Genomic DNA, 13141 nt, shown 5'->3' with positions numbered 1-13141 from the left:
TGTATGAGCTGAGAGACAATACTTTGGAGCGGGGAGGGGGGGCTGTGTAATGATATCCAGGATATGGTGAATATTCTTAATCAGTGACTAATAATGGGAATGTGTGTCTCTCTCATCAGGACTCATGGATGCACGAATCAGAGAGAGGAAGTGGTCTTTTCACTGTTATGGCTAACAGACACAGGGGCATTTTGCTTCCTCTCTAATCCACTGATAACTTTTATTTGGACTCCAAAGTCTTTAGGTGATTTTTCTGGTGTCTCTTTGTGATTGGAATTTATGAATAAAAGGCATTATTTTATTTAAAAAGATAAAAACAGTGTGGAAAGGGTGTTTATTGAGTGATGTCAAAGAAAGCTTGACAGCCTAAAATCCCTAATTTCACTAAATCAGTACTCTGATGAATTCACTTTAGGAACTGAAGGGAGGAATGTGTGGTCAGCTAATTTGTGTAAATTACGGAGAGGGGACTAATTCCTCACGACAAAAATCTGACCTCCTTTCATAATCCCAATAAGGATACGTAACTCCTCATGACAAAAATCTGACCTCTTTTCATAATCCCAATAAGGATGGGTGACACTATTTTGGCTAAATCAGAACACCTGTGGATTCACTTAACCACCTGCAACCTTTCTGCACTTTTCTCAACCCTGGGAGCTGCTGAACCACTGTAAAGAATAATCAATGTTATTCTCTAGCGGTTCCCAACAAAGAGACCCCAAAGTGGAAGTGCCGGGGATTAAACCCAGGGCCTCGTGCATGCTAAGCACGCGCTCTACCACTGAGCTACACCCCCAATGCTGGTGGCCTATTTCATTCATATTAGAAATTAGTGAGGATTTGGTGAGTCTCGCAAAATCACCAATTGTTTTGTGAATTAACTTAACAAGGTCTAGCGGGTGCACTCCACCCAAAGTAAATGTCTTAACACCAGATTACTTGCTCAGAAAGACTGATGATCCATTGTTCCCTACTTCTGCTGACTATAGAAGATAATCATGCTTGGAGGTAGAAGAGTAGACAAGCACAGAGAAGGAATCATCACTGGGCAGATTTGCTTCTCCTTAGCCCACAGCTATTGCATTGACCAAGGCACAGTTGAAAGAATAATGCCTTCTTAAAGATAATTGACCGAGAATGTCTTACTTTTTTTCCTCTTTCTGTTCTTTTTCTTTCATGCTCCTCAGTGGTACTGCCAGTGGCACTGAGTCCTCAAACCTGATGATGTGAATCTGTTGTGTTTGTTGCCTCAGGTTCAAGAGATCCTACATGAGCCAGATTTTTCTTTTTTGTTTCTTTCAACCAAATGTTCGTTGGGAAGACAGACTTCAACAGTGATGAGGCCATTGGAGTGGAGTAAAGGGTTATGAATTTAACTTTGCTATTGAGCAGGAAAAGGTAAGGTAATATAGAGAGGAAAGTGGGAAAAGTCTGTGCAAGCATGGTTTAAGAGAGTGAAATAGGACAGTAATGGAGGTGCTAGAAATGAAAGGTTGCATCAAAGATGCTGGCTTGGAAATGCTGGATGAACATATGGCAAAATTAAGTTAAATGAAGCGATTTAGTATCCATATCAAGGAATATCAAGAAAGAAGTTATTGATTTAGAGAAGAATTGGATTGTCAAACCTGAATCTTTATGACCCTATTCTTTCATCTGCTTTCAGTTTTCACTACTCTAATCTGAGTGGTGAACTTATCCTTCATTTAAGAATGCTTAATACTATCTCCTGGACATTCCAGACAAATTTGGACATTCCAGACAAAGGGCAAAACTCTACCAGTGATGGCATGTCAGCTACAGGGATGTTTTGTCAGTAAGGAAAATGAGAAGGCTCAAGTAATTGTTAAAATGTCCAGGGATGTTCATCTCTTTCCCTCATGTCACTGGTTAATTAAGCAGTGAAATCAAGATACGAAATGTCACATAAATTCTCACACATATATATCATACATATAGCACTGACACACACACAATAAAGAGATTATTCTTTTATGTGTCATTTCACAGTGACTAAACCTCACAATACTCCCCAATGCACACACACACATAAAACCTCAAAGTAAAATGAAATTAAAAGTGTGATGCTGAGTAGCAAGTATATTGGAATTTCTTATCCTGCAACTTTCCTAGATTTTTCCAAGTAAACTTTATATTTTTATTTTAAAACTGTAAATGAAATCACAACCAAAATAGGTCAGTTAACAAAGCACAGTTGTTGGATTATGATAGTTCCATTTGGATTCCAAAGGTTTGATATAAAATTCCTGTAAGAAAATGAGATGTATTAAGAAACCTGGGAGACTGGCTAGTTTTGATGTCACTCCCATGATTACATATGTGTTGTCTGTGCATGTGTTCAAAACAGAATAACAGCAAAAACCCCTAATCATTGATAACAATGATGGCATTTGGACTGGAGAAGCCTGAGCCGGAGGCTAAATTCTGCAGTGAAGGGGAAGGAAATGATGATGAGAGATGACAGGACTAGGGGAAAATAGAGCGTCAGAAGATAGTATATTAGGAAGGTTTGCCTATCAGAGGAAAGAACCTCCAGAAAGGACCTCTAAGCAGCAACTGGCATCTGTACCAGAAGGAAAAAAAAAGTCTTTAATACAATTCACTTACACTGTAGATTTCAAGACGGTGATCCTACAACATATGTTTGGCTGAATCACCAGATGTTAAGGATGGGTAGACATAGTGGGTCTCAAATCTGAGTGGAAGGAGCGTCTTCTTGGGAGACCGTGACTTTGATGCTATGTCAAGCACAGTGGCACGGAATAGCTTGGCGGAGCGCTTCTTGCAAGAGACATTTACGTTGGGTGGAGTGCGCTCCCTAGAGCGCATGTAAGTTAATTCATGGAACAATTTCTAGTATGAATGAAATGGAACGACCTTGTCGGGGGTGTAGCTCAGTGGTAGAGCGCGTGCTTAGCATGCACGAGGCCCCGGGTTCAATCCCCGGCACCTCCACTTGGGCATCTCTCTTTATTGGGAACCGCGGCAAGCAAACCAGGAGTGGCTTAGGCTTTCTGAGTGAGAGAATATCCAAGTTTCCTGCCTTGTCCTGGTGCCACAATCTTCTTTGTCACTGTGGAATACAACGATGCTCGTGCTGAGTTACTCAAACCGTTTATTCAGGTTTTTATTAGCCATTTGCTCTCTAGCCATTTTGAACAATCACAGCTACGCCTTGGGATACACACAGCATAAGGGATGCCTGCCCCTACCCTTACTATTCTTAGGTATTGTGTGATGACTTCTGAAGTAGCCAAAGTGAAGCCAGGTACTTCTGATCCTCATGTGTCTTTGGTGGAAATAGCATTGGGCTTAAAGCAAAGATCCACAGGAGAGGAACAGAGGAAGTCTGTTCAAACTATTGCTCTTCAGACTCCCGCTGGGAGAAGTGTAGAATACAAGCAGTAAAGGAGAACACTGAAAATGTCCTAAAAGATATCTAGAAGAAAACTGGGTTTGCGAGGACTGACTTCTGCGTATGAGTAAGAAACAAGAATGTAAGGACTAAAGAACCTGCTCTCAGAGACTGAAACGGTCGACTTTCAGGTCGAAAGTTTGATGCGCTATCCGAGGTGCTGACACTTGTATTCTTGGACATCTATTCAAAAGTATTTGTTTGTTGTCCGGCTTACCTTTCTTTCTCATTTGTCCCTAACATTCCAAGCCCAATGCGCTAAAAGTCAGTTGCTGCCTCAGATACGTAAGCCCAAAGACACCGGCAGACCCTGCTTCTACGCTCAACATTGCTCCCACTACGGTCACACGGGAATCCAGATGTGGCTTTCCAGCTGCTCTTTATAAAGCTATCAATTCCAGCAGTACTGCACCGCAAACAAAAATTCAACCACACGAGCGCCCTACAAAGTGCTCAACTTGTTTAACCCGCGAGGAAAAGAGCAACTAGTAGCTCTCAGACTACGATAACTGGAACAAAACAAACTGGATTCTTGTGGGACATAACGTTTTCACCTACTTCGCTTAGAATAATGGAGCTTCTCTTGCGGTGGACCTGTAGAAATGCAGAAGAGATAAAGACCTTGGATACATCCACATACTCCCTCATCCAAATATTACTCGTGTTTAATTCTCATTCCCAAACTTTCTTCTAGCGTCTCGTTCTCCTGTCCTCCTTGGCTGCTTCTCCCACTCAACTGTCTTCCCCTCCCCACAGGATACTCTCCGCTCTTCATCCCCTCTCTTCTCCGTCCCCCTTCAACTCTCCCTTTCTCAGCATTAGTCTAGGAACAACCGAACCTTGCTGACCTTTCAGAGTCATTAGTCACATGTCAACTAATACTCTTTTTTGTTTTATTTTTTCAACCTTTTAACGTTCCCAAACCATTCTTAGCTCTCAGGCAATAGTTTACCAACCACAAAGTATAGGGTCTCAGAACTTGTAAATACTCAAACTTTAAGAACAGGCAAGCTTTCAGTAGACTTTTGCCAGTTAGAAATAACTGGAGAATAAATTCGAACAGAAGGACCTGAGCCCCTAGGGATTCAAACTTTGTTTCCCCGGTTTAAAAGCTCCAAAAGTTTACCTAGTGAGCTACCCAAATCTATAAATCTAGTTACTGGATATACATTCAGCTAATTCATTTGGTAGATATTATCCTAGTTGCAAATCTCCTTTGCATTCTCTTTATTGCAGAGAAAATTCCACTTGAAAGTGATACTGTAATCACTAGCTCTCAGGATTACTTTGTTTTCCTCCTTCTTTTCTGTCTTCCATTCCTTTAGGTGTCCAAAACCAGAGCTGTAGCGTCCCCTACAAAATGTCACAGCAGGGTTTGCAGACCATATTGCTGGACTTAAGGTATTTTATTTCCTGGTGAGTATTATGAGTTCATTCGTTTCTCTCTTCCCAATTTCCCCAAAGAATTGAAAACTGCTCAACATTATATGATTATGTGGCACCACTTCTTTCCCTATGAGTGATAATGACATTTTCAAAGAGGAATAAATCCAAAAGCCACTAATCTCAAGTGGTCCTTTGACTTCAGGATTTCCATCTCTAAAGAAAAGACCTGGAGTAGGTGTTCTAAAGCAAATCTGCCTGGCATTGAAACTTGCCCTGTTACATGTTGGCTGTGAACTGGTGGCCAAGTAATTACTTCATCTCTTAGGGAGTCTGTTTATCAAGGAGGTGATATAATCATTTAATGTAACCCATTGTTATTACTATTATCTGCTTCTTACCCTTAGCTACATTAAACAAGCACCTTTTTTTTTTATTTTGAAAGTATGAAAAAATAAATGTGTCATATTGGCCACAGTCTGAACTCAACCTAGGGTTCTGTGAGCAGGATTTCAACTTGCCCTTGGGAAACCCACCAAGTTTCAATGCTCAAAACTCAAACTTTCCTACACCTGGCAGTAAGTGATGCTCATTATCTATCACACAGTGGGAAAAGGCATCTTGATTCAGTTCAAGTGCACTTGTTCCTAGATTTGGGAAAAGTTTGAAACCAATAAATTAAAGGGCATTAAACAAGAAAAAAGTGGAAATACCCATCCCAATTCCTCTAGTTTGAGGGGTAAAACAATGTATGTTCTCTATAGCGAAGAACATGGAACTTTGAGGTAATTTCAACTAAAGGAAACATCATCCTACTAAAAACATGGGCCACATTTTTGTTCTCTCAACTTTTCTCCCACCATATTCTAGAAGGCAGAGAAGCTGATATCAGTTCCTGGTGTGCTCTGGAAAAAAAAGTTGCTCCTCCCAGAGCTTCCTGCCTATTCAAACAATGGAGCCATGACAGAAATCAAGAGATAATTGCCCTATTTTCAAGATTTTGTGGTTTCTTGTGTCTTCTAGCTCGCCAGTCTTTTAGGCAACATTGATGATCACAAAATGGCTCTAGATTATTCTATGAATGAACTCACAATGAATGTATGGAGTCTCACTCTAGCCAAAATACATGAGATTTTAGAACTTTAATTCAACAAGTGTCTGAGTAACCTGTTTGAACCACTGGCCTCTCAATTCAAACTGAAGTTCTGGAAGTCCTCAAGTTCTTTGACAGACACCATAACCATTCTTACCATCCTCAGAGAAAAAGTTGGGGATCCTTTGATGCTGGCCACCTCCTCACTCACACCCAGTAAACCAGTCAATAATCTTGTCTAGGAAGAAGTTGTTCAAATTTCTAAATTATCAATGATTTGTAAAATAAAAATCTTACCGGCACTTTCCAGTTTACAGGCCATATCTTTTCCTCCCTAGTTACTTTCTACATTTCTCTAAATTTGTAACCTTAAAAGCAATACTGAGGTTTCTTTTTTAATGTTGTAAGGAACCTTCCTTAAATCAACAATATCCCTACAGTAGAACAGAATAAACCACTGCAAGTCAATAGATGTTACTCTGGTTTCTAGCTCTTCGTATTCCTGTTGAGCCAAGAGCTCCATGTCAGGAGGGTAAATGCATGGACAAGATTCTCCAGAACAAAGCTGGGTTGTACTAGTCTTGGCTCATATCTAAGTAAGGGAAACAAAGAAATAAACAAAAAACTACCAGGCTCTAAAACAAGACCTAAATCCTGAACCATCAAATTGAAAGTTTAATTTTCCATCAAATTATCCAGGATTAAAGACATTTTGTTATGAAAACCTCTGCAATTCAAAGAATTTAGGTTTCTGCCTAACCTATATTTTTGATCCTTTCTTTTGCTTTATAAACCCAATGTGCTAACAAATAGTCACTCCAGACAAATCTTAGGTACAGAAGCTCAAAAGTGTCAGCAGATTCCATTTCTAAAACAAAAGGGTCTCCTCACAGCTACAATGGGGTCGAGAAAATGTGGTTTCTTACTGCTCTCTTTAACGCCACAAATACCAGTGACTATTTGCCAAAACCAAAAACTCAACTGCACGCATGCCCTCCTATGTACTGTCTGTCTTGTTTTGAAAGAAAGAGCAGTGAGACGTTCTGCAAACCTTGACATGCTTAGAAAAAACAAGCCAAGTATTACGTGGAACAAACAGTTTCAGGCTACTTCACTTAGGGTAAAGGGAACTTGTTTCCTGTTTACCTAAAGGAAGAGTCAAAGAGAATGCACCCACCAAAATCCTATGCCAACACGAAGTGTTCTTCACCTTCCCTCCTCCACATTTGGGTCAGATATTGTAAATTCATTCCCATCTCCCCATCAAGGTCTAAACTTCCAGAGGTAGCACACACAGTACTATGGTTTAAATCACTATGCGTTACCTTTTATGTCTTTCTGGCAGCATTTTGGCACAATGAGGAAGGAAGTTGTAAAAAGGAGGAATATTTAAAGCTTTTTTTGGAGATAATTTCAAACATAAAATACAGTTGCAAATCTATCTTATATATCCAGATTCATCTATTGTAACATTTTGCCACATTCATTGGTTCTCTTGCTCTCTCTCTTGCTCTCTCTCTCCACACATAGATTTTTTCCTAAACCATTTGACAGTGTTGGCAAACATATCCTTTTACCCCAACATACTTCATTGTATCCTTTTACCCCAACATACTTCATTGTATCCCTTATGTAAGCACAGTAAAATTGTCAAATGTAGAGAATTTAATATTGATACAAAACTATACCCCTCATACACAAATTTTGCTAATTGTCCCGATACTAGCCTTTACTCCATTTTTTTTTTTCCAAATCCAGGACCTCTCCAGGGTGACACATTTCATTTATGTTAATGTATTTTTAGACTCCTTTAATTTGGGACCATTTCTCAACTTTTCTTTGTCTTTCATGATATTTTCGTTCATTGACATTTTTAAAGAGCATGTTACAGTTGGTTTGTATAATGTGTTTCAATTTCGGTTTGACTGCCTGATTAGATTCAGATGATGATGCATTTTGGTCAGAATACAATAGGAGTGTTGCTGTGTCCTTCTCAGTTTATCTCATCAGAGGTACATGATGTCAGTGTCCCCATTATGATGAAGGTAATCTGATAATTTGGGGTAAGGTTTTCTCTGCTGAGTTTTTTAATGGTCAAGTTACCATTTTCATAAGAAATATGTGAGGATAAATACACTTTGATAAATACATCTTTCTTTATCAAACTGTCACCCATAGCTTGGGCACTGATTGATGAATTTTGCCTGAATCAATCATCACAGGACAGTGGAAAATGATGGTGCTGTCATTTCTTCCACACAATAATTGGCATACTACGTAGGGTAAACTTTCTTTTCCTTCCTTTCTTCCTTTCTTTCTCTCTCTTTCCTTTTTTCTTTCTTTCTCTTTCCCTTTCTTATCAGTATGAACTCAAGTATTCTTATTTTATCCATCCAGACTATATTCTTTTTGTTTATTACTCATTTTAATGCTCAGTGTTTCCAAGATTTGACTCATAAATACTGTGCTCAATTATCTTTGAGTACGTTCTTACATACTAGCTCAGAAAGATATTCTAGGCTCATCTTGTACTTTTTCTGTCCCAGCCCTCTGGTGACAACAAGTTCTTCCAGGAGCTTTGGTTCCTTCTAGTGGAAATCTGTATTAAGAAATTAAGATATGGGACTAGCTCCTTTCATTGTTCTTTGAGTGTCATTGATTCTAGGCTCTTCTGGGAGACAGGGTCAGGAAAGGGCTCTTCTTTGCCTTCCTCTATTCAAGTTTTGTGTAGCCGGGTCTTTGGGGGTAGGTTGACAAGCGTGAATCAGTCCTAGGAACGGTGACTTTTTGCCTAGCATGAAGTTGCTTTTCTCCTCATGTCACCGCGAAAGAGAATGAAAGAAAGGAGTTTCAGAAATAATGGTGTTGTGCATAAAGGATTTTTGTGATAACAATTTCAAGTTCGCAAAAAAAGCAATGCAGATAGATATTGCCATTAAATTTTCTTCAGCCAAGTTTGTAAAAGTGTAAGGGGGTGTAGCTCAGTGGTAGAGTGTGTGCTTAGCATGCACAAGGCCCCAGGTTTGATCCCTGGCACCTCCAGCGGGAATATCTTACATCTCGTTCAGCGTTTCTTTGGTCCTTGGCTTTCTTCTTATTCCCTGGTTTTCTTACATGTTGAAACTTCTTCGTCACTCATAATTCATGCTGATTTGCTCAAACTTATTTGTCCACCTTTAAAAGCCATCCACTCTAGTCACTGAGCAGTCACTCCTATGTTGGCTACAGTCTTTACTACACAAAAATTAACTACTGGGGAAAATTAGAGTTCTGAGAGCGGGAAAATCACTTTGACCATGGTCCCACCCCACCTTTCATCAAACTAGCATCAGGAATCAGTTCAACGGGGTTTTTCCCGGATTTGGAGAAAGTTTAAAATGAAGAGGCTAGAAAATCTGAAGTCAACCTGCTCTAGTACTTTGGGGAACAAAGTTCCTTCTCTGGCATGAAGAGCACAGGATTCTCCGGTAGTGAGACGTAGGACAGACTGGCTGCATAATTTGCTGGCCACAAGGCTCTCTGAAATGCACTGGTCACAGACACATGAGGCTGGCCATGATGACAGCTATAGGAGAGAACGCTCCAGCCAAAGAAGCAAGCCACTCTCTTGAGTCCTTGCCCTCTCTTAAAAGCTTGAGAGTGGATGTTCACCAGTGCCAGGTTTGAGCTGAGAAGGCAGGAGATACTCATTCACCACACAGACTTGCTGTCCTGTCCTGTCCTGTTTGGATCCCAAAGGAAAGAAGTAAAAAGAGTATAGGAAAACTTCTTTTCTCCTTCTACTTGTTCTGAACTCTCACTCTGGGTATGCTTGGGAGAGCATCACCTCTTGAAAAGGCTGCTAAAGGAGATACACAGCTGGAGTCCTAAGCACTTTTGGAAACATCAGAGAACACAGATTTAGGATACTGGTCTCCAGAAATTTGGGATAGTTGCTTGGTACTTGTGGGATGATTCCACCTTTTCCTACAAGTAGTTTTAACTTCGTGATCCTATTAATAACAATGATTTTGATGAATCAATATGAATTTGATTATACAATCCAGTTTATGAAGTAAAAAAGTTTTTGTGTCTCACCTAAACCAGGGGAAAATGTAGAGGGAGACCTGAATGCAAAGCAAGAGGTTTGAGGGAAAGAGAAAGGCTATTCTTGGTCACAGAAGAGGTGAATGGTTTGATTTATGTTAGTTTACTGTTTGTTGCAAACAATTGGCCACTTTCAAGAAGCCAAGTCACATAAAGTGATTGGCCATTGTAAAAGTTTCATTTCAGCAGTTTGGGAACATTGCATCTCTCTTACCTGATAAATTTGGCTGACTAGACGTGCAAAATCTCCAGTAGTTCTCTGAAATTAACCTACATACACTCTAGGGGGCGCACTCCACCCAAGGTAAATGTCTCGTAAAAGAAGCGCCCCACCAAGCTACTTCGAGCCATTGTGAAGTCGAGGTCTCCACGGAAGACACTCCTTCCACTCTGTCAGAGAGACTTGAGACCCACTACGTCTGCCCATCCCTTGTATCTGGTGATTCAGCCAAACATGTTCTAGGATCATGTTCTTGAAATCTACAGTATAATTGAATTGTATTAAAGACATTTTTCCTGCCGGTAGAGGAGTCAGTTGCAGCTTACAGATCCTCCCTGGAGCGTCCTCAGATACGCATACCTTCCTAACATACCTAACATACCTTCCTCTGGCGCTCTATTTTCCCCTGTTCCTGTCACTTCCCCATCGTCATTTCCTTCCCCTTCACTGCAGAATTTAGTCTCTGGCTCAGGCTTCTCAACCTTAATTGCCCTCAGTATCATCAATGATTTCAGCGTTTTAGCTGTTGTTCTGTTTTGAATACACACACACATAATCATGAGGGTGCCCGCAAAATAAGCTGGTTTCCCAGATTTTAAATATATCCCCTTTTCTTATAAAGAAAATTTTGCTTTTGTTTTGTTTTTTCCAACCTTGGAATCCAAATGGAACTATCATAATCAACTCTGCTTTGTTAACTGATCTATTCTGGTTGTGATTTAATTTACAGATTTAAATATGAAAATCTAAAGTTTACTTGGAAAAATCTAGGAATGTTGGAGGGTAAGAAATTTCAACACACTACTTAGCAACACGTTTTAGCTGCTCCGCGGCATGTGGGATCTTCCCGGATGGGGGCACGAACCCGTACTCCCTGCATGGGCAGGCGGACTCTCAACCACTGCGCCACCAGGGAAGCCCAGCAACACATTTTTCATTCATTCCTACTTTGAGATTTTCTTTGTGTGTCTGTGCATTGGGGGGAGGGGTGCATATTGTTACGGTCAGTCACAAGACACTGTGAAATGACCCATAAAGGAAGAACTTCTCTACTGTGTGTGTGTCAATGTGCTATGTATGGTGTATATGTATGAGACTCTATTTGACATTAGGCGATCTTTATTTCACTGCTTTATTAACCTGGTGACATGAGGAAAATACCTGAACATCACTGGACATTTTAATAACTACCCAAGCCTTCTCATTTTCCTTACTGACAAAATACCCTTGCAACTGGCATACCATCACTGGTAGAGTTTTGCCTTGTCTGGAATGTCCATATGTTAAGGGCTCCAGAAAGAACAATATTAAGCATTCTTAAATGAAGGATTAGTTCACCACTGAGATTAGAATACTGAAAACTGAAAGGAGAAGAAAAGTAAGGTCATAAAGATTCAGGTATGACAATCAATTTCTTCTTAATGTCGAAACTTCTTTCTTGATATTCCTTGACCTCAATACTGAATCACTTTATTTTTATTTTATTTTGCCATATATTCATGCAACAGGTTCAAGCTAGTATCTTTGATGCAACCTTTCATAATGCCTTGGCAGTCATAGTTTTTTAAATTAAGTGCCATTTTATAAAAATCCCTTGGATCACTAATGAAATTATGAAAAATATTAAACATCTACTCCTATTGACATTTTAGTTCAATCTTCCTTTCACAGAACTCTTTTTATTTTGAATTTATTTCATTTTATGATGTTAATGTTACTTATGTTTTAAGTATGTTGGTAGTTTAGTCATTTTGCAGTGGTTTCAATCTGCTCTATTTTAGTGTACAGAAGTCTATGTTACTGAGCTATATATGACTTCCATTTTTGTCACCGTGGCCAATATTTTCATAATCCCATTGGACAGGACAGTGACGGCTAAGGAGAAGCTTCCAAACATCAAGAGAACGGGTCATCTTGTCCAACTGCCTATTAAGATCCCCCTCTTAGGAGGTTGCTCTTTGGAGAGCATCTACATTGAAAATAATCCTTAGATTATTTAGTAATCTATCCTTCTGCCCATTTAGTAAAATCTATCCCTCTGTTTCTTTCCCAGACCTCTCTGTCATGACTTTTCAGCAATTTTCCCTCCAAGTACTAATCATCCAGCCAAACTATTAGTCACTTGTCATGAATTAGCGTGGATCCCTCTGCTCTATCTGTCCTTCCAAGTAAAATGAACAATCACGTGCCCTGCATGAAGTCACGCCCACTGGGGGGATTTACCTTCACCACTGGCCTTCAGGTGCTATGGTAGCTGCTTACATATGTGTGGCGTCAGCATAGGGTGCAGAATTACTGATAAACCAGTCCTGTTTTGTTTTGTTTTTTTTCTTCCTCAGTTACAGGGAACTCACTATGAGGCTATGAATGGGGGTTGAAGAGATAAAGTACCAAGTGTAGGAGCCATGGGAATATAAGCCACTTTTCTATGCAAATGACTCATGTGTGTCGGCCCTGCTCATATATTCTGTTTATACTTAATAATGAAATGATGCTGTGCATGCACAACTTTATGGCTAGATGGATTAGAGAACAAGTAGGTCACGACTGGAAGCTCAAGTCTCATAGTGACTCATGCCCAAGCATTTATTCTCTCTCATAACATAGACCAAAAACGATTTTTTAACAAGAGAATAAAAATTTGAGGAGGATGTCATAGTTTTGCACCAAATCCCAAAGGTTTGCCCTGTGATTCACTAATAGAAGAATGCCAAAAACTCCAAATACCATCTCTGTCTTACATAGACATTTGAGTACTCTGCTGGGTCATACAGGTAAAGTGATAGTGTAGCTTTCGTACAGCCTGGACCTACTGCAGAACTTTCTCTTGTTCTGGGCTTTAAATAAAACTGGTAGCTTTCCAGGCTACTTGTTAAGACCATTACATTATTAGGTCTGGAAGACTCTATATTGCCTCCAA

General features: G+C 39.8%; 3 non-coding genes across 3 annotated transcripts; 2 read left to right on the top strand and 1 right to left on the bottom strand.

Annotated features, from left to right (window-relative positions):
- Positions 1 to 727: 727 nt before the first annotated feature.
- On the bottom strand, positions 728 to 799 carry TRNAA-AGC (transfer RNA alanine (anticodon AGC)). The gene has a single exon. It is a non-coding gene; the product is annotated as a tRNA-Ala (tRNA).
- Positions 800 to 2907: 2108 nt separating this feature from the next.
- On the top strand, positions 2908 to 2979 carry TRNAA-AGC (transfer RNA alanine (anticodon AGC)). Its single transcript has one exon. It is a non-coding gene; the product is annotated as a tRNA-Ala (tRNA).
- Positions 2980 to 8885: 5906 nt separating this feature from the next.
- On the top strand, positions 8886 to 8957 carry TRNAA-AGC (transfer RNA alanine (anticodon AGC)). The gene has a single exon. It is a non-coding gene; the product is annotated as a tRNA-Ala (tRNA).
- Positions 8958 to 13141: the final 4184 nt, after the last annotated feature.

Source organism: Orcinus orca, chromosome 10 (assembly GCF_937001465.1).
Source record: "Orcinus orca chromosome 10, mOrcOrc1.1, whole genome shotgun sequence".
NCBI classification, from domain to species: domain Eukaryota; kingdom Metazoa; phylum Chordata; class Mammalia; order Artiodactyla; family Delphinidae; genus Orcinus; species Orcinus orca.
The sequence above is the reverse complement of the archived record's forward strand: the minus strand, read 5'-3'. Positions and strand labels throughout refer to the sequence as shown.